Source organism: Jaculus jaculus, chromosome 4, assembly GCF_020740685.1.
Source record: "Jaculus jaculus isolate mJacJac1 chromosome 4, mJacJac1.mat.Y.cur, whole genome shotgun sequence".
Classification (NCBI taxonomy): Eukaryota; Metazoa; Chordata; class Mammalia; order Rodentia; family Dipodidae; genus Jaculus; species Jaculus jaculus.
The window spans coordinates 71,753,224-71,776,258 of NC_059105.1; the positions used below are offsets into that span (position 1 = coordinate 71,753,224).

General features: G+C 36.2%; 1 protein-coding gene across 9 annotated transcripts in view; it reads right to left on the bottom strand.

The window, feature by feature from the left end:
• B3galt1 (beta-1,3-galactosyltransferase 1) overlaps window positions 1–23,035 on the bottom strand; it is a 565,801-nt gene that overhangs the window by 269,081 nt on the left and 273,685 nt on the right. The window contains exon 3 of one of the 9 annotated variants that reach the window (XM_045147958.1): window positions 17,081–17,164. The exons of 7 other annotated variants lie outside the window; for them this stretch is intronic. The gene's annotated coding sequence lies outside the window, so the exon portion shown is untranslated. Of the gene's footprint in view, window positions 1–16,957; window positions 16,976–17,080; window positions 17,165–23,035 lie in introns of those variants that run through there. One more of the 9 variants, XM_045147962.1, reaches the window with a different exon arrangement.

Consider the following 23,035-nt stretch of genomic DNA (forward strand, 5'->3'; position numbering starts at 1 on the left):
AGCATATGATATAATCTGATGAACTATGTGAATGTTATTGTAAGTAGAATATCCAGTACAAAGAAATAGACATTTGAGCTGGAGAGATGACTTAGTGGTTAAGGCATTTGCCTGTGAAGAATAATACCCAGGTTTGATTCCCCAGTACCCAGGTAAACCAGATGCACACAGTGGCACTACATCTGGAATTTGTAGTGGCTAGAGGCCTTGGCATTCCCATTCTCTCTCTTGATCTCTGCTTCTTTCTCTCTCTTAAATAAATAAATATTTTTTGAAAAAAATAAACACACATTGTACAATTCTATTACATAAAATGCCCAACACAGGTAAGTCTATGGACAAAAATCAGAATAACTTTTTCTTACAGAAGGCAGAATGGTGTTGAAGGAAGGTGCAGGATTTTATTGCAGTATCAAAAACAATCTAAAATTGATTGGATGATAACCACGCACCGTGTGAATAGATTATAAACCTTTGGATTATATTCTTTGAATTTGTGATTCCTATAACATATGAATTATATCTTCATAAAGTTAGAAAGAATAGAGATTAACCATAGGAAATGACTGAAAAGGCCATGAAACTTTAATACTATCCTGGGCTATTGGCCTCTCTGGATAACATGATGACCTTGGCATTATAAGAGTTTTGAAATTGATTCTGAGATGTTGTAACTGTTATTTCTTAGGTTTCTACTGAAGTGTTTTCCTGTGTTGATTTTGAAGTTCATTTCATCCTTGTCATACTTGTAGAATTTTCCTCCTCTTACAGGTTTTTATTATTCTAAATTGGTTTTCTCCATTCAGAACAGAAATAAATAATTCATCAAGTAGCACAAAAGTAGATTTGTAATGTATAATATCAAATGCTTAAAAGACATGGCACATATGGAAGATAACATTTGTACTACAGTACAAATAAAAAGCAAGATAAATGTATTATTTTGTGTGCTGCTGTCATTCCCCATAACTATAATTAATGATCAACAACTAAATATTTAATACCCAAGGTATAAGTAACTTTCCTATAGAAATAATAACAAGTCAGAAAAGGGAAAAAACACAAATGTCGAGTTGGTAGTGCATCTGAATTATTCAATTTTTCAGCAAAAACAATTTTGGCAGTAAGGCAGGATATACTGTGAAGAGAATCTGAGTTCATGTTTGTCTAAAGTTGAGAATGTATATTATGTAAAATAAAATGTTCTACCACAAGCTGACACAGAGTTTGGTGACACATAACACAAGCACTTCACTCAGAGATATTCTTATGACATGTGGGGTAAATAGACCCAGAAAAATCACTGCTTTCTACAGCACATGAATGATGAAAACTCGCCTTTTTTGCCACCGATACCATGTGGAGCCTAATCTATAACAAGGCCAATAACGGGCTCTTACATGTGATATACAGATGGAGATTTCAATGCCTTTGGAAGCCAAAACAAGAAATGTAATCTGTCGGTTTTGGGATGTGTTATCTTCATAAAGTGGAACCTCATCTCTAGCCACTTCTTTGGTTATAGCATCTTCTCTTATGATGAACTGAATCCCAAATCCTAAAGTTTCTCATGCACACTGTGATGAAAAAGAACAGATTCCCGTTCATCATAAGATATTAATAGCTACAGTAAGAAGTGCATATTTTGTAGCTAACAGCAGTGCAGTACTGAAGGTGAGTGCATTCAGGGCCAGCCAGCTTGGTGTAGTGGTGAGAACTGTGATTTGGGAGGCTCTAATTGTGCTTCTTATTGGCTCCAAGTGAGAAAGCCAAAGTCTGCACCTTCTCACTTTGAGGGAGGCTTGCTGGGCAGGATGACCTCTGTCTGCTTAAGGTTTTTTAAAGATCTAGAAGTGTATAATTCTATATAGTCTGAATGATTACTGAAGTCACTGGAATGCACATCCTTTTCTAAAATATTTTATATATTATTTATTCATTTATTTATGAGAGAGAGAGAGAATGAGCATGCCAGGGCCCTCATCCACTGCAAACAAACATCAGATACATGCGCCCCCTTTTGCACCTGGCTTATGTGGGTCCTGGAGAATTCAACGGGGATTCTTTGACTTTGTAGGCAAATTCCTTAACCACTAAGCCATCTCTCCAGCCCCTCTATAACATTTTAACTTTCTCTTTTATAGTCAAGTTTATCTATTAAGAATCTTAAGGATTATGATTTTACACCACTAAAGGTAAAATAATTGAAGTCATTTCAGGTATTGTTACAAAGACGTCTGTTATATATGTAATGAACCCCTGGATCTAATAAAGGAAGTCCTAAAAGCTAACAGTTTTAGACACCAGAATGAAATCTTAAAACAAAGAAACGTCCCATAAATATATTGTGCACATACAAATGAATAGTACACATAAAAGACTGAACTTAAGGAGGCCTTACCTTGTCTAATTTATAATTCAAGCTATTGATCTTAGTTTTGTTTTAATAATGGAATAAACATAGTTTTGCCTTTCAGTATAAATCACAATAACACTTGTTAGGACCATTTTGTACACAGATACATTTTTAGCTCTGAACTATGAACTAGGTTTAAAAACACACAAACTAATTACCAATATCATAACTCTCCTTAAATAGGGTGTAGTAAATTTCTTTTTTGTTTTTGTTTTTGTGGTAGGGTCTTGCTGTAACCCAAGCTGATCTGGAATTCACTATGTAGTCTCAGGCTGGCCTTGAACTCAAAGGGATCCTCCTACCTCTGCCTCCTGAGTGCTGGGATTAAAGGCAAACACCACCACTGCATTTTATTTATTTTTTTTTTTGTATAAATAGCTCTCAGCAAACTGAGCCATGATTTAACTCATCCTATATGTCATCATTTATGATTTCTATGAATATCAAAAAATCTCAAGATTTACATTTCTTTTTTAAAAAAAATATTTTTATTTGAGACAGAGAGGAGACAGAGAAAAAGAAAGCAAGAATGGGTACACTAGGGTCTTTAGCCACTGCAAACAAACTCCAGAGGCATATGCCACCTTGTGCATCTGGCTTATATGGGACCTGGATCCTCAGGCTTTTCAGACAAGTGCATTAACTGCTAAGCTCTTTCTCCAGCCCAAGATTTAAATTTCTGGTAAGCACTTAGGGATGTTAGCTATTTCTGGGGAGACAAAACTTTTTATTGTATTCAGAGGTGATGTTATGAAGATTTAATTCTACAAGCTTGGTCCAGGAGCAGAGTAAGTTCAAACATATGCATACAAATGGCTTTCTGGATAGGGAATCTCATGTATTCTCCTGAATTAAAAAAGAGCAAGTACTTGCTTCAGTTATGCCCCATGCTAATGCTCATGCTGGGCAGCCTGTGGTGATGGCTTTGCAAACTGGAGTTGGTTCAGGGATGACAGGTGACATAGAAAGATAGGGAAATCCCACACCTTCCTTTTTTCTCTAAGACAAAACCTCACCATCTGGGACATCCATTGGCCACATTGCTTCATTCCAACTGCTGTCCCTGAAAGAGCTATGGTAATGTAATGGCAAATTAGAGAGCTGGAAAGCTATGAAACGCCCATTAGCACAGGATAATGGGTACCTATTTGCAACCACACTGATGATACTCTGCAACAGTGGTGGCTCACTGTTCATTGATAAGTCACCAATTCTCCCTTGCTTCATCATCCATAACAGAGGGAAACTGCATGAACTTTAAACTGCATCACTGGATCAAATTTACATTGTATCACTGTTCATGGCTTACAAGGTATTTTTACTTATGCAATTTAATTCATACAATTTCATTATTTATGTCATTCTTATTTTACAATTAATTACATGGATGCCTTCCCCAGGAAAATCTTGTAATAAATGCCCTATCCAAGGTTCCTTTTTCAATTCTTCAACTGTTGTGAGGATTAATAGTGTCATCTCAGTAAAAATTTCATTACTTAAGGCTACTAAAGTTTCTATAATATTCTTTTAAAAAATACTTTATTTTCATTTACCTATTTGAAAGAGAGAAAGAGGTCGAAAAAGGAAAAGACACAGAGAGAATGGACATGCTAGGGCCTCCAGACACTGCAAACAAATTGTAGATGCATGTGCTACCTTGTCCATTTGGCTTATGTGCATCCTGGGAAATCGAACCTGGGTCCTTTGGGTTTGCAGGCAAGTGTCTTAATCACTAAGCCATTTATCTAGCCCTACAATATTCTTTATTTTATACTATAATGAAAAATACTGAGGGCCTAGGACATTGTGTGGATCTCAATCATCATAAAATTTTGACTACTGTAACTGACTGAATATTTACTATGCCTATAACATCTTAAGTGTTACACCAATTCAACTATCCTTCAGTCTATACTGAATCACTCCTCAGTGAAGCTTGGAATTTAAGCACATCTTTAAAGATTATATAACTAGTGATTGGCAGAAACATGTTAAGAGCTTAGATACAAATGACTCCAAAACAAGGTGTTATTCTTTTTCAGTCAAATAACAAAGCAAATCAAAGTACATCTATGGGCTAGAGAGATGGCTTAGCAGTTAAGCCACTTGTCTGCAAAGCCTAAGAACTCATGTTCAGATCTCCAGGTCCCACATAAGCTAGACACACAGTGATGCAAGCATGCAATGTTGCACATGCACACAAGGGGTCACACTTGTCTGAAGTTTGTTTGCAGTGGCTGAATGCCCTGGAATGCCCATTCTCTCTCTCTCTCTCTCTCTTTCTCTCTCTCTCTCTCTCTCTGCCTCTTTCTCTTTCAAATAAATTTGAAAAAAATAAAAGGATCTTACAAAGTGTATCTATATTGAGTGCAATGTGAGACTATGCAACCACTGTTAAATAATGCTCTTGACAACATTGGTATTTTCTCTTATAACTGATGTGCTCAGCAAATGACTATCAGTCTCTGACTTAGGTTGTTCACAATCTATTCCCTTCAAATGATGTTCAAGACATTACCCTGCAGTCAAAGCAAAATGATCACATTTAAAAAAAAATCTATGCTCTTCTGGACTAAAGGGAAGAAATTTATTTTCTCTTCTCAGGAGACCAAACTGCAAATGCACAAACTAATTAACTATTACCAGCTGAAGAAGAGACGAGGGAGTCTTGCACAATTATCTTTTCTAGGAAGGCTCAGAGGGCCCTTTTCTTTCTCTTAGAAAACAGTAGCATTAGAAGGTAAGAAGATAAAATCAGAAGAACTGAATAGCCCAAATCCCTCTGGAATGAATGAGAATAACCATTACATGCATACTCCAACATAAAAGAGACAAAACGGCGATTTTAATCTCTCTCGCATGGGTCTTTGAGATTAAAGCAGAAAAACAACTTTCAGTTTTATTATTCCAGAGTACACAAGTTTATATTTTAATTCACACAAGTACTGAATCATGTTCCAGTCACATTTAGGTAGGATTAATGTTGAAAATCACTTTTCTAAAGTGAATAATTTGACCTCTCCACTTGTCCCTTGTCCCCATGATGAAATCATCAGTGAAGACATTGCCACTGCTAGTAGCTTCTGTGGTATTTTGAGTTTGGAATTCAGCAAATCTCCAGTTTACTTCTGACCTGTGAAGCAGAATAGAGTAGGATATTTTCTAATTTCTCTCTGTGCATACTCACACAGAGAGATGATGGTATAACATTTAAAACTATTTTCAGATAGTTCAAGGACATTATTGCATATGATTTAACAGGACCATGTTTGCTCTTTTCATTCCAAGAACAAAACCAGGTAACCATGCTAATGAGTCAGCATACAATGTGGGCTTGTGCTTACTGTGGTCAGCTGAAATGATGTACTGTTGTATAGTTTTGCCTTATAATCATCATAGAGCTTTACAATGGCTGTGAGTCCCCTGGTGGTGACCATTCATCTCTGCAATGGCTTCCTATGACCTCAATGCAGGTATCCTGTTCTAATTCCCTGCTCAGATTCCATTTCCAACTTGGTGTCTCATTTCTGCATGCTGATGTTCAGCTCTAATTGTGAATTTATAGCAAGTACCTCTCACCCTAAAGCTCTACCTCCTTGGAGGTGAATTTTTGCTTCCACCATGGATATACATTCTTTACAAAGTAACATAGAGATGGGCTCCCAAAGGATTAATAAAGCTCAATGTGATCAACTTCCTACAACTTTGTCCCTTATCCAAGTTTTTCTACATATTTGTATTTCATGTTTATAAAGCCATAAATCATTGGATGTCTACCTGATTTCAGGAAGTATAGAAAATACTCTGGAAGACATTTTCTTGATATAATGGCTGACTTGGTTTTATAATATTCAACAAATCATAGTACAGTCAAGCTACCTCGTAGGATATATGTTTGCACACACACACACACACACACACACACACACACACACATACATATACACACATATATATATATACACACACACATATACCAAACTGATATATATTACATATATATATTATATATTATACAATATATATATTATACTATATATATATATATACATATATACATATATATACATATATATATATATATATATATATATATATTAGTTTGGTATACAGTGATAATATTGTAGCTTCCTCTAGCATATTATTTTTTTATTTTTTGGTTTTTCAAGGTAGAGTCTCACTCTAGCTCAGGCTGACCTGGAATTAACTATGTAGTCTCAGGGTGGCCTTGAACTCACGGCGATCCTCCTACCTCTGCCTCCCGAGTGCTGGGATTACAGGCGTGCGCCACCGCGCCCGGCTAGCATATTATTTATTTACTTTTAACAATGAAATTATCCTGATTTAAAATAAATTCTATGGAAATTCTCCTTATGTCCACAGACATCAAATAATCTGTGAATTACTGAGCACTTTATAGAAAGGAGTTGATGAGACTCAGTTTGTCTAATGTCACACCAATAAGAATAAAGTCTGTGATCTTGATATTGCACTCTGTTGCCTCCCATGCCAAGAGCTACCTTTACCTGTTATAACCACTAACATATTCTATTCTATTCTTTCAGGTTTCTACTAGTATTGTACACTTTTAATTAAGATTATCCTGAGCCAGGTACATAGTAACAGTTTATTTTCATCTTATAAATGGATAGGTATTGTCAAAGAATATTAAATAGAGAAATTGTAAATATTTAGGCTTCTACTGCTTTGTTTGTTTTTCATTCTACCCTTAGGATGGCTCATCCATTCTCATGATTTCATCCTGTCTTTTCCTAGTAAATCCCCAGTTTATATATGTGTTACCTTTGCTCTCAATGCCATTCTATGGCTTTCCTGCATTACTTTTAGTCTATCAGTCCTGAATGCTTCCTTACTAAAATGTAGTTCCTCTTATGAGCTCTCTGACCTTGGATCTCACATCACAATTGCCCAGGTAGAGGAATGATGCAGCCCTTCGTTAGTATCCTCATCCACATCATTTCATGATAATGGATTTTCATTTTAAATGCTTCTTTACATCAATTATATTAATTTACATCAACAGTAGGAATTCATCACCATGTTTTAGTATTTGAATTTCTCAACAAAGCTGAAACTATCTTACTATTATCAAAATTATAGTTCTCCGGCCAAGTTCTTATGAAGTGTTATAAACTATCAGGTTTTTAAAAAAATAATTTAACATTTACACTTTGCATGCAACAAAATAAAATCATTATGTGGGAGGAAATATATGTAATATGTATATGTATTTAATATACATGATGGTATTTTATTTTGTGCTTGTGTGTGGTGTGGCACCCCTGTCTGCCTGTCTGTGGTGAGTGAGGAGGGTGCTAGCTTACAGTTATATAGAAATTTGTATGTCCAGTGCCATTGCTTTTCTTCCTTTTTTTTTTTTTTTTTTTTTTTTTTTTTGCTGATTCTAGAGCTTGTGGTGCTCTGACAGTTCTTGGGCCTCTGCTTTCCTTTGGTAATGAGGTCTCAGGGGTACATGGTTATACCCACACATATACCTAGGATCTGGGGGTTCAAATTCTGGCAGTCTCAGGCCCCTTAGGCCCTCATGTTTACACAGGAAGTGCACTTAATCACTGAGTAATTTCTCCAGCCCCAATGATGGTATTACATATATGTTTTCATTTTATTTTTAAAATATTTTTAAAACATTTTATTATTTATTTATTTGAGAGCCAAATAAAGAGAGAGAGAGAGAGAGAGAGAGAGAGAGAGAGAGAGAGAGAGAGAGACTGGGAATTGGCATGGCAGGGCATCTAGCTACTGCAAACGAATTCCAGATGCATTCACCACCTTATGCTTCTGGCTTACATGGATCCTGGGGGAATCAAAACTGGGTCCTTTGACTTTGCAGGCATGTACCATAACAGCTCAGCCATCTCTCCAGCTCTAACGTTTCTATGGATGCATCATGTGTTGGTAACATCATTCCCCTCCTCCCTGCCCCCATTACACTGAGGGCTCTCCTCCTACTTAATGACATTTTTGGGTCCATATGAATTGATGTAGAAATAACTTATTCATTTGTTGCTATATATCATATGAAATGGTATAATAAATCATATAAAAGCCTACTTTTGGGCTGGAGAGATGGCTTAGTAGTTAAGCGCTTGCCTGTGAAGCCTAAGGACCCCGGTTCGAGGCTCGGTTCCCCAGGTCCCACGTTAGCCAGATGCACAAGGGGGCGCACACGTCTGGAGTTCGTTTGCAGAGGCTGGAAGCCCTGGCACGCCCATTCTCTCTCTCCCTCTCCCTCTATCTGTCTTTCTTTCTGTGTCTGTCGCTCTCAAATAAATAAATAAAATTTTTTTTTTAAAAAGCCTACTTTCCTTGTCATGTATGCTATATATACATATGTATAAATGTTATGTCTTTTTATATAACATTAATGCTGCAAATAACTATGTACAAAAGTTGTTATTTAAAGGATAATATACTACACAATATGGTTATTATCATTGTTTACATTTCTTACAAGGAGTTTATCTTAATTATGTTAATTTATTATTATTAATTATGTTTAATTTATGTTAATTATCTGTCTTGTTAACTATTTTCAAATGTTTTAGAGTATACCTCCAATCTACCCTCACACACAAACTCTTGTCAGTCTAATAGGTGAATGGTAGTCCACTGTATTTGGTTACATTTATTTTTAACACAGTACTGACTGTTTTTACTTTTTCTGCTTCTTTTGCCTTCTATTCTCTGTACAGTACTTTTTATATTAGTTAAGGAATCATTAGTCCTTTGCCTGTAACATATGCGGCAAATATCTTTTCCAGGGGAAGATTAACTACACCTTTTCACTTAAGGTCAGCTCTTTGACTTATCTAGAATCAAAAACCAGGAAAGAAAGGAAGGCCAAGATGGTGATCATTAAAATGAAGGCTGGAGAACAAAGCTCTTTTTTTTTTTGTAAGAAATTCACAGAAAGTATTCTGCCCTCCAAAGCTATGACTGTGCAACTTCTCTGGCTTTGATAACTAGCCCATAGAATTCAGTGAATAGGAAGAGATTGAAAGATCATTAAGCAATTGGGAGAGCTATGATTTCTGGAAATCTCTATTTCTGTAGAGCCCACTGGACCTTCCATTGCATAGTCAATGGAATTTCCACGCTCTCAATTGCACCAGTAGAAAGTGTAGAAATAAGAGGTCTGCAGCCTCTCCCTGCTATTTCCCAGGAGTATCTTCTGAAGTGCTTGTCAGATGGAGGTGATGGATAGTCAAATTCTCTCAGATGAGGAGCCACATGTGTGGATGAGCCTTAATCTCACTCCACTGTCACAGCAAAGAAGATTGGTAATGTCAACAGTCTCATAGCTTTCAGTATTACAAGTATATGGAAAGCCTCTGAATTGGTATCTTCATCTCAGACCTTAATTACTAGTTGTGTACATTCAACTGCATTGCCATCTGTATTTGTTGTTTATATTTCCCCCTTCAAATCTGTATGTTTCACAGGCTTTCCTTCTCAGAATATTGCAATGCATTATTAGCTCAGGCCAGAATCCTGTCACAATAATTGTTAGTTCATTTATCTCTCAAAGAAAATTATTTACCCACTGTCGAATCCTATTGGTCCTACCTTCAACAAAAATTTAGACTTTGATCATCTCCTGCTTCTCCCCTTATATTCTTCTAGTAAGAGAATAATCTTTCTGAGTCTCTTCAATTCTTATTCCTGATTGAACCACTTCTGATCATGTCCCTTTTTAGTTAGTTTCTGTACAGCAGCTATAATGAAATGGCAAGGACATGGGCCATATTAATTTGGTTCTCTGCTTCACATACTCCTATGTGAATGCAAAATAAAGGATTTGGGGGGGGGGGTCCACAGGACCTCCTCATATCTGTCTAACCATGCTGCTCACTGTACCCCAGCCATACCACCTCTTTGTTTGGCATGCGCCAAAATTGGGGCTTCTTGGATAATATTTTCATACATATCTATTTATAATGAGACTTCTGTCTAAAATTAGATACCTGTTTAAAATTTCCATTTCTCCCATATCCACCCTATCAACTTCCCAATTCTCCACTATACTAAGTAACCTATAACTTACTCTAACTTTTTATTTTCTAATTGTTTCTATCTCCTGTAAGAATGAGGTCTCAAATGTGGCAAAACATTTTGCCTGCCTTATTCGCTGACATAAACATAGTATATCCTACCTAATGTCTAATAATTAAGGAGATGGATAACTTTTATGAAAAATGAATGAATAGATTCCTATCAATCAGGTTATGATATATATATATATATGTATATGTATATGTATGTATGTATACACACATATGTGTATATATATATAATAATAATTCTCTGTTATTTCACATTATTTCTTCAGCAAATGGAAATTTTTGTGCCAGTTTTCTGAGTGACATGCCACAGACTTCATGATTGACACTTTATTTTTGTACCAAAGTTATAGACACTGACATTTCAATTTTACAAATACTTCTTAATATAATGTCAGACCTATTTGAGTCATGAAGGTTTTTTTTAAAGTAGCTGAGTGTCAAGAAATATTTGAAATTTAATTTCTGGCTGCTAATGAGCCACTTTAAATTTAAGTGATCTAGAGCAGGAGTTGTTAATCATGATGGTCATGACCACATGTGGAATCTGTTGAAAGCTTTAATGCATACTTTCAGGTCACTTATAAACAGGATATAAAGTGTTTAGCAGGTACAAATGCAACACAAGAGATTTTTTTCTAATAATAAAATTAGGCATCAGAACCTGAAAAAAGGTGGGGAAAATGATGCACTAGAAGGTTGCGTTAAGATAAAATATGTGTACTAGAATGCTCCCCAGAGTCATTGCACTGGCCCCAGGTTCAATTTCTAGTATTCTTATTACTCCGAGCCTTTCAGCTTTCAATTGCTAGTGAAATGAGAATAATTAAAATTCCTGGTTTTGTGCTATTTGGAAACTGCTACTGTATTATTTCTGTAATAAAATTACAATGTAGGTAACAGTGCATTTGTACAAAATAACATAATTTTAATGGAGCCTAACAACAATCCCAGGTAATAACTGTGTCAGGATAGGTAGTCAGATTAATGGAAATAAATAAAAGTTCAGGAAATGACCCAATTATATCAAAAGCTAAAACTAAGATATTAAATTTGTAGGACAAGCACTGATTATTTAACAAATTGTGTTAGAATCAATGAAATATTTCCAAATCTGTATTTTTTGATCCTTAGAACAAAATATATTTCATCAAGTTTAAAATTTGAAAGGAAGCATAAAATTATAAAGTTAGAAGTAATGAACATATTTCTCACAAGTTGGGACATGAAAAGTTCTTCTAAACATAAAACTGAAGGCAAAGCCTATGAAAAGAAAGGCTCAACCATTTACAGATTCAAAGCTCCCATATGTTAAAAACAAAATAAAAATAGCAGATAGAAAAATTCCTAGTATAGCTATAAAATCCTTGTGTATATGAATAGAAAAAATATCTAGAGATATTACAAATTAACAATAAAATTTGGACACAGCATAATAGAAAACAAAGTCAAGCAAAGAGCATAAAGAACAGTTTATTCCAAAGAAGTTCAAAGGGTAGTAAACAAAGGGAAAACATGCAGCTATCTCAGCAATCAGGTAAAAATCCAAGGTCACACAGTGAATACTGATAACCCCATTGAAAAGGGCCTTCAGTAGGGTGGGGGAAAGGGAGCATTACAGTATAACCTGATGGGAAAATGAACAGTATGCGCTATGTTCACACAATGAAGTTTTCAATTAAAAAAAAAACAATAAAAACTGAAAATGCAGATTAAAAATTAAAATATTGAATCAACCATATGTTGAAAATCAATAACCACTATTGGTGTGATTGTGAGATATTGGTTTGCTCATGTTATATGGTGGTGGATAATGTCTATTTGTTCAACATTTCTAGAATTTCCAAAAATTTTGTTTTAATAGTCTATGTAAAAGGTCTAAAAATTGCATTGATTCTGTATTTCATAGGTATAATTTGTGAGTTATGTTTACATGAAAATTATATGACAACATTCTTCTGTTCTTTTGATTCAATTCATAGCAACAATTAACTTGCTTAGGAAAAGGAGATAAAACCCACAGCAACTATGGGTACTTGAGATCACAGGTGGTTTAGTTTTCTAACTGTGCTCTTTTCTGACCAGAAGCCATGGCTGGATGGAAGATACATCCCTCTTTTGATATTGTGCTGTGCTGACTGTGTTTGAGATACACGGTAGCTAAGGAGAATGATGCATTTTTAATAAGTTCACTTTGGATCAGTGAATGAATTCTGATCAGTTCTAGTCTATTTCTGGTCCTCAAATACTTACTAGCGCCCACAGCTTTACCTATAAACCTTGGTGATGACAGCTATTGCTTTGACACCACAAGCTATAGGACCTGCATTCTGTACTTCTGTTTCTCAAAACTAGGAACATAAGTGTTTCCCCCTAAATGACAGTGAAGTAATTGGCTAGAGAACTTGCAAATAGTACGTGGTCATGGTACAAAGCCTAATACTAGCTCCAGAAACTGCAATCCAAAATTTGATAACGTAGTTCAAAATGTCTCTTAAAACACAAATTCAGTGTTCAATGAGATAAGATTTGACATACTGTACCTTTTGGAGTAAAGAAAAATTGCTGCAATTAGTAAGACAACACTTAAGACAAGGCTTTGGACTCTTGAAGCATGCTGCAAAGTATTTTTTTTTCTGCATTGCTGTGCATGGTTTAGCTCTCTCTCTCTTTCCCTCTTGCTCTCTCAAAAAAATAAATATATAGAATATTAAAAAAAACATTCAAAAGGCATTTATTTGATAGAATCAAGAATTTAGGGCAGGGTGTGGAGAGATTACTTAGTAGTTAAGGTGCTTGCCTGTGAAGCCTAAGCACATAGGTTCAATACCCCAGAACCCATGTAAGCCAGATGCACATGGTGGTGCGTGCATCTGGAGTTTGTTTGCAGTGGCTGGAGGCCCTGGTGCACCCAGTCTCTCTCTCTTTCTAAGAAATAAATCAAATTAAAATATTTTAAAAATTGAATCTAGGTCTGGAGTTACCATATTTAATGCATGACTTCCTCCAATCTATTTTCTTGTGCCTCAGTTATTGGACATCTAAACAATAACACATTTGTATGACTTTTATGAGGACTCAAAGCATTAATGTGTGAAGTTTGACAAGATCTGGTATGTACAGGGTGGTATGGCCTTAGACTATAAATGACATTTAAGGTGAACAAACTATGTTTAAAAGGTGTTGATAAATAAATGTTTGAAATATGAGTCTTAAATAAATTATTAATTAACATCATAATAAGATGATTAGGTTCAGTTAAGTGATAAATGACAAAATAATTTTAGTTTGAAGATAAAATTTATTGATTCCTAGATAGGAGGGGTGAAAATAAGTCCTAGAAATTCAAAATAAGATCCGCTGTGCTCAAAAGAAGGTAAGGGGTACTAGAGAGATGGCCCAGCAGTTAAAGATGCTTGCTTACAAAATCTGATGGACTGTGTTCAATTCCCTAGTACCCACTCAAAGAAGCTCATTCGTCTGGAGCTCATATACAATGGCAAAAGGACCTGGCATGCCCATTCTCTCCCTCTCTCTTTTCTTACTTCTCTCCATCCCTCCCCCTCTATCTTTCTGCTTTCAAATGAATAAATAAAAATAAGACACGACAAAAATACAAATGTTTGATTACAAAATTTATTTATTTATTACAGGCAGAGAGAGAGAGAGAAAGAGAGAGAGAAAATGGGCATGCCAGGGCCTCTAGCCACTGCAAACAAACTCCAGATGCATGCACCAATATATGCCTCTGATTTACATGGGACCTGAAGAATCAAACCAGAGTCCTTAGGCTTTGCAGGCATGCACCTTAAACACTAAGCCACCTCTCTAACCCTGATTACAATTTTAGCCAAAGGAAATAATTTTTATTTTTGTATTCAGATACTGGTGGATTCTTTTATGCTGTCTTCAGTCTCTTCCCTCATAGGGCTGGGTTTGTGTTATAATTTTGTGCTCTTTGTTTTCAGTTTTAGTTCCTTTTGAAGAGTCAAATGCCTGTGTTTTCCTTTTTAAAGTAACACATGAAATTTCAAGCATAGATACGTGTAGAAAGATAGTATAATGTTCCATACCTCATCTTAAAACCAGTTATTAATATTATGACATGGTTGCTATGTGCGACATGTTGATTATTATGTAGCTTCAAATAGTTAGCTCTTTTCTTTGGTCAATGTTGAATGAGTAGCTGAGAACATCTACAAGTAGAATTAAAAAAAAAAAACAAACTATTATGATCAGTGCCCAAGGATACCTTCTGCATTTTGCTCATCACTACTTCTTGTAATAAGGAAGAATTAAAATATTTGTCCAAAACAAAATGTCTCACATAAATTCAAAATCACTTTAAGCAAATTTTAAAAAACTGACATGTAATAAATGCACAGAAAAGGGCCCAAGGAAAGTCCATAGTTTCATTACTGTTTACCAAGTGAGCATGTCTATGTATAAACACCAAGAAATGGTACATTATCAAGGAACTTCCCTTGGACTAGCCTGTGAATCCCCCATCACAAGTACAGTCACCCTTTTTTCCTTTCACCATAGAATCATATTGCCTGAGCTCCACAAGAATAGACTGACCCAGTGCACTTTCTTGTATACTCATTTGTGACTGTCTACCTTCTGTCCCACTGTTTAAACATACACGTTTTTAATGTGTTTTGTTATTGCATATTCTTGAGCACTTATTTAAAATTTTCAAAGAAATATTCTAAAATTCCCTTACTATGAGTGGGTATTTGAGTGTTTTTCTAAGTTTTAACATGAAAGTTTGTTATGAATGACTAATATTTGTCTTTTGAAGCACACGTGTTCAGTTCTAGTGGTTAAATTTCATGAAATAGCTTCCAAAGTGAATACATAGATTTACATTTGTACCAGTAATACTGTTTCTTAAGTGTTATACATTCTGGTGGCATGTAATTATTGTATCATATTTGGATTGAATTTGAAATTTTCAGTTACCAATGAGAAGTGATGACAGTGAGCACATTTCTTCCTGCTATTGACCATTAGGATAGCTTCTTCTGTGTGGCACAGACTCAAATTAAGTATCCAGTTAATAAAGGAATGTTCCATTGTTTTTGATGAATTGATACACAGGACCTACTAGCATATTTTGGATGTGAAATCTCCATCCATTCTTAATATGGCCTTGAATTCTACTTCAGTTTACATAGAATAATACCATAGTTCTGTTTTTATCTCAGTGTGATATATTTTTTTTTTATCCCAGTTTCTCAACATGCAGCTCTTAAACTATTGGGATATCTTAAGTGAGAGGGTGCCTTTTGAAAGTTTCCCTGGGTAGTTTCAGGAGGGAGGATGGTCATTGGAATGACTCAGGCATGCATGGGAGGAGGGGACTTGCACTCCCATCGCAAAGCACTATTAGAGTAAGAAAAGCTAAAAATGGAGTGCATCACTATAATAGTTACCTTACCATTACTGGGAAAAAACAACTGACCAAAATAAGCATATATTTTACCTTACAGTTTTGAGGAGAAGCTTCATTATAGGACAAAAAGCATAGCAGATCATGTGGCTAGGGCATCACATACTGTTCTAGCAGTTGGCAGGAAATAGCAAGACTGAGCTCACAGTCAACACTAGTGGTCTAGACTAGTAAATGTCAAGGTCATCCTTCTGTGACACGTGCCTTCTAGAAAGGTTCTACTTTCCAAAGACTCCACTAGTTTACCAGCATGCACCACCTTGGAACCAAGTATTTAAAACTCATGGGTATGGGAGTCATTTCCTATTTATAGCACCACATTCTGCCCTTGGGCCTCATAGACTCATGGCCATCTCATGATGGAAAATGCATTCAGGTTAAACTCAAAAGACCCACAGTCTTTACAAGCACCTGCACTTTTCATATGTCTAAGGCCTCTTCTGAAATTCAAGACACTTCCGTCCTTCACTGTGAGCCATATAAAAACAAAATAAGTTATATAATTTCAACACATGAGGACACAAAGTAAACATTACCACTTCAAAAGGAAGGCATATCAAATACTTATTGGATCAAGGCAAAGTAGAAAATCAGCAGAGCAAGCATCAAATCCTACAGTTCCATTTCCAGCATCTGGGTGCTGTGATGAAATCCTTTGCTCTTCCTAATGTTGTGCTTCTGCATCTGCAGACATGTTACAGAATATTAAAACAATAACTGAGAGCAGAGAAAGTCTTATTTCCCTCCCTTATGGGCTACAAGCAAAATATGAAGTGTTAGGCAGACTGGTAGTAACAGGGAGCTGCTCAGACCATATCAATAGGGTGGGATTGCTTGGCTAGGCAGAGTCCAGTACATAGCTCCATGGCTGGTTCAGAGTCAGCTGGACAAGAAGTCCAAGAAGAGACAGTGTTTGGCCATGGAGAATGGGAAAAGGGACAACGTGGAAGAGTCAGGGCTGGCCAGGGATTATCCTTGACTTACATGTGGACCTCAGTGTCCAAGCCAAGGGCGACACCAATCTCTAAATCCAACAGCTTGGCCTTAGAGGTTACACAGGAATGGTGAGGAAGAAACATTTACTTGGAGACGCCTGTAAACCCTCACCTGGATCTGCTGAGAGGTCAAAGGACCCTTTCCTGCCAGGCGCTTGATCACCTGAGCCCTGGCCTGGAGCCCAGATATGATCATCTGAAATATCAAAACAAGAAAAGGGAACAAAAGGTAAATCCAAGCAATTTATCCAAAGGAACCTTTATGCTTAGAGAGACTATATTATTGACCTTAACCATTCAGCCTTAAGTTAGAACTTTCATTCTTCTTGGATGTGTGGAGGCTAGTGAAAGTGCTGAGTAGTTTCAGAGATTAAACCCCATTACCTCTCCATGTCTGAGTATAATGTGAGTAAATTTATGATGCTACTATAGTACTAATCACAGAGACAGTTATATAAAGCTTACTTTTTTTTTTCCTGCTAAAACAATAGCATACCATGTCTGGAGTTCCACAGCAGGCAACTATACCATACTCTCTTTTAAGAACCATTTGAAATTTTTCATTTCAGGGTAACTTTGGAGGTAATGAAATACCTACCTTGGCTAAAAGAAAAATTTAGCCAGATTCCAAGATAATTAAATTGGTCAACCAGCTCCAAGACATTAACAGCTGGTGTTTTAATCACTAATGAGATAGTCAGTTTCTATAATCTGGGAGACAGACCAAAAAACATGGGCTTGATTTTCCTTTCATCGTAAATTAGTTCACTGGAGAAGGGCTATCCTTCTATATCAGTACTGTCACTCTGTGAGGTGCTGATAACCTGTGGCAGGGAAAGAGAGCTCTGATATCACTGAGGTATACCCACACACAGAAGACAGAGTACATGCAGTCAGACCATTATTAGCAAATACAAACAGAGTGCAGGCTTAAGAAATTATTTCCACACACTTGAATTTCAGGGCTTCTGTGAGTCCCAGCAGACAAATACATAAAGAGAAAGGATAGCCACCTTCTGGAAATATTTGGAACGTGGTTCCTCAAATAATTTACAAGCCATTGTGTGGCTTTTCATAAGCTGCTGTGTTCCTGAAATTAATGTTCTGATTTAATGGACATTGTATTGGATGTGCAATATTGCTCTCTGTCATTACTTGGTTATTCATGATTTCCACTTGATATAATTGCACGAATGGCACAGGAGACTTGCCACAGCTAGAATCAGAAAATGCCCAATACTCAAGAACTAAAGGAGATCTAGTGACGTGCAGAATATTTGTTTAAAGGATGCTTTAAAGCCACAGACAACCCAGGAGAGACATAGCAGAGATATTTTGTCTATTTCAGTTGCAACCCAGGCAGATATTTTCCAGTGGATTAAAAAATCTGGAAGTATAAGAAAATGATTATAAATTGTTGGCTAAGTTAATATGAATCAGTGGAAGAAGACAAGTCTAATGGTGATTTAAAACTTCCCCTGGCAATTTTAAGACATTACATCTTTAACATTTGGTATATATGCTCTACCTCAGCACATAGTATTTATATTGAAATCACATATGTACATACCAGTTTTCATAGTTTACCTGTTTTAAACAGGAAAAAAAAAATCAAGTTTTATTGTAATTCTGGTCCCCAGTCAATGGTGTTGAGTGATAACAAAAGATCAACAAGAAAGCAAAACACCAACCAAATTGAAATTCCATAAAAAAAATTCAAGGATTTATTAGCAAGAAATGTTTCTAAATAAATAGAATGCATTATTTTTTATAGTGAACTTTGGGTGGAGTAAATAGAAGAGAATAGTTTATAGTAAGAGATATAAGAGGCTATTCTAATTCCCCTATACCAAGTTTTTTACATCAAATAGTTAGTGGCAGGAAACTCTAGTGAACTTCTACTATGTTTTTTTCAGACCTCATTTTTAGTCCCTTTGAAGCACCTCACCTCACATAGGCTCCACCACTGCAAGGTGTATGCATTACTTTTCTTATTGCTGTAACCAAATGCCTGACAAGGAGCAGCTTAAGGGAGGAAGAGTTTACTTTGGTTTGCAGTTTAAGGTGATACAGCCCATATGAGCAGAGAAGCTGTGGGAATGGGAGCAGGAGGAGACTGTTCACATGGCATGCAGCCAGGAGCCAGACAGAGATGATATCTGGTGCTAAACTCACTTCCCACTTTTTGTTCAATCTGGAAGACCAGCCCTTTGTATGGTTCTACCCATTGTTAGGGTAGATTATCCAACATCAATTAACCTAATCTAGAATCTCCCTCCCAAACATTCCTAGGGATTCTTTTTTCTTTTAGATGATTCTGGATCCTGTCAAGTTGACAGTGTTAAACTTCACACAATGGTAGAAAGGCTCCTAGGAACCTCGCCTTCTCTCTTCACCTCGGACTATCAACAGAGCCTCTAAATATACACAAGGTTTGATAAACAGCCACTGATCTTGCACTACTGCTACCCTGGATGTCGGGAAGCATGTTTCTTCTTTAAATCAGTTGTAGTGAAACTAAACAAATAGGTAGTAAAAATTGGGAAAGTTAATTCACATGATAAGATAGACACAGGCCCCTAAACCATGGTCTGCATTTCTACAGGGTGACTGAGTGGAGAGCATATGGGTGCTACCCTCCTCTTGGGAAAATAGACAACACTTTCCACTCAGTCTAAGATGTCTGTGTTCAGAGTACCAAGTTTGAAAATTAAATAGTAAAAGGAAAGAGTAAAATTTATTCTTTGTTTCTAAGAATAAAAGAAGAATAAGGACGAGTTAAATATGCAGTTTAGGGCTGGAGAGATGGCTTAGCGGTTAAGCGCTTGCCTGTGAAGTCTAAGGACCCCGGTTCAAGGCTCAACTCCCCAGGACCCACGTTAGCCAGATGCACAAGGGGGCGCACGCATCTGGAGTTCATTTGCAGTGGCTGGAGACCCTGGCGCACCCATTTTCTCTCTCTCTCTCTCTCTGCCTCTTTGTCTGTCGCTCTCAAATAAATAAATAAAAAATAAATATGCAGTTTAACAGAGTAGTCATAGTCTGTGTTTGATCTGAGACATACCTCTGTTTCAAAACCCAGGGTTTAGATTACAGTCACATAAGCAAAATGTTTCTATGCATATTTTTCAATTTCATCAAATTAATAATTTTAGTGCTTTTCATAATCTAAGCAGAAGCACAAACATCTTCTAAAAGTTACCATTTCATGGGACTATTGGTGGTCTACCATAGGTAAATCTGACTTCCAATAATGTAATAGGATAATTAAGAATAATGGCATGTCTCCATAAATTATAAAAAAATGTAAGATTGACTGGTTTTTGGGATCACTGATCAAATTTGTCACTGAAAACAGCTTCAGTTCAGTGAAAATACTGAAACCCACAATCATTAATAACACACTACAAATCACCTACATAAAGGCTATACTCTTGGAAGATAGCAACGCAAACCGAGTCCCTAACTACCAGATATGAGGTGGTTTTCAACCATTTAATGCCAAGGATAGGAGGTAGAGAACAAATATTAGTTTAATCCGATCCCTGTTCTCCAAGAGAAGTAGACACAAAGAAAAAGCAGCAATAATTATGACAAAACTCAATTATTAGAATAAGAAACACTAAGAACAGTGCAACACCAAAGAGGCAGGACTCTGTTCCAATCACATGTCTTGTTTTCACTTTGATGCTTTTCATGGCCTATTACATCAGACTGCTCAAACCCTTTTCTGTTTCTGAGGACTTTAACTCAGCCATGATTAAGCCTCATTGAGAATTCGGTCCCCTGAGGACATTTTCAAAAGATACCTTGCCCAGATGGCTCAGCCAAAAGCTTTCTAGAGCTTTAACTGTTCTTGTGTACAGAAAGTGCATTGGAATTAATAAGGAAATAACTCTTAACACTTTCAAAGCTGAGGCAGGTGGATTGCCATGATTTTGAGGCAATTCCAGGTCAAATAGTGAGTTTAAGAGCAATGTGGGCTACAGAATGAGTCCCTGTTTCAAAAAACATAAGAATCATTTCCTTACCCAGATGTTTTTTGTATATTATACAAAATTTATAGAGGAAAATTCAATTGCTGAGGGTAATAGCTGCTTTATATATAATTTAATTTAAGGAGAGGGATGGATTGAAAAAGGATACAAAACCCCAGAAATAGAGTCATAGGGTTAAGGAAATTCAGCATGGGACATGTAACATTAGCAGGGAAAGGCAAAGTCCAGTGGAAATTAAATTCAGTCTTTGAAGACTCGTTGGTAGTCAGAGTCAATGAGCAACATAAGACCTGATTTAAGCCCTGCTGCTGACATTTTTTCTGGGGGTAAGCTCTGTCAAAGACTATTTAGTGCTCATACTGTTACCACAAACTTATCACCATTTGTTTCCTTTGTAATGTCCTCTTTTGCAGCTGAAAGGAAATGCTTCCCACTATATTATTAGAATTCCTATTATACAGTCTCTCTTTTGTGAATTGTCTATCAGAATTCTGCAAGGATAAAAAGAATATGTGCCCTCTAAATGTCCCCACCACTGTCAGTACTTGTTAAAACCCAAGACATCAGTGACGTTCAACAGCTGAGATGTCCCTGAACTATGTTTTAATAATAATAATAATAAAAGATCATGTTCAAGCTCATGGGCACAAATTCTTTGCCACCCACACTATTTTTGTTTCTTCACCTCTATCAGGACACCTGCAAGGGTTTTGAGAATACCTATTGAAACTTTTCATTTCAGTTGCAGTATTCTCTGGAGAAAGTGCATACATGACAGAAACTGACAATATTTATGCTTCATTTTCAATTTTTTTCTTGCCTTAATAACCTTCTAGGAAATTTACTGAAAATATAATGATACAGATAGAGAAAATCCTGCTTTGATAATGCTTAGTCATGGTCCAGGGAAAATGTAGATATAATGTTAATGGAGATAATGTGAGGTTGGAGTATGTAAGCCTTAACACAACCTATTGCTATCATCATATTTTGTTTTATTCTTGGAGATTCTTAGAGCTTTCCACTAACAAGATTTAGATTCTGGGGTTGGGGAGATGGTTCTTCAGTACCTACATAAATCCAGATGAACAAAGTGGTACATGTGTATGGATTCTGTTTGTGCCAGTATCCCCATTCTCTCTCTGTGTCTTACTTTTTCTCTCTGCTTAAAAATAAATAAAACATATTTTTTAAATTAAATATGTAACTGGGAAATGGTTTCTATAATGCATTGAGGTGATTTGGATATGTACAAGTTACAGGGGAGCTGGGCTAAGTGATGTCTCTATGGCCTCTTCTAGGACTTGATGCTGTGCTTTTTATAAGCACATAGCAGGGATAGTTAGTCATGTATTAGTGGAAACCTGAGCACTCATAAAAATAAAAAAAATCATTTCTGTAGCTTGAGGTTTATGGTAGATGATAAATCTCTGAATAGAATTATGTGGGGCAGGAACAATTTTCATTGTTTCATTTATGCAAGATTTTAATATATTCATTTTTGAAAGACAACTTGACTAGTTAAGTGTCTAATAGGGTCACTGGGGCAGACTTCGTGTGTGTCACTAGGAACCAACTTGCTTGGCTTCTCTTAACATTTTTCAGTAAATTACTATGGGGAAGCTCAGTTAATTTTGCTAATTAAGAATGCTCTTAAATGAAGTAACCTTAGCATGCTGCTTAATATTTCTTCCAAAACATTTCATAACCTTTAGAAAAATTCATTTAAATGTTTGTAATCCCTGAAGCCACTTTCCATTTAAAAAAAAGCACCGTATTACAGACAAATCAGAAGTATGAATTGGCTCTAAGAAGGGATGTGAATGAGTAAGAGAAACATATTCGCTATGAAAGGCAACACAGATTAAATGTTCAGTTGATACATGTGTGTTGATTAATTGAAAAGCCAGTGACAGCTCCTTTGTTTTTAAGCATACTGTTCTATCAATTTATCTGGATGCTTATCATCAAAGTGAAAGAAAGGATGTTGGGTTTTAACTGATCTATACGCCATTATTAATCTTGTTCTATTTTTCCCCTCTACAGGTATCTTGGGGTACAAAGAAGGG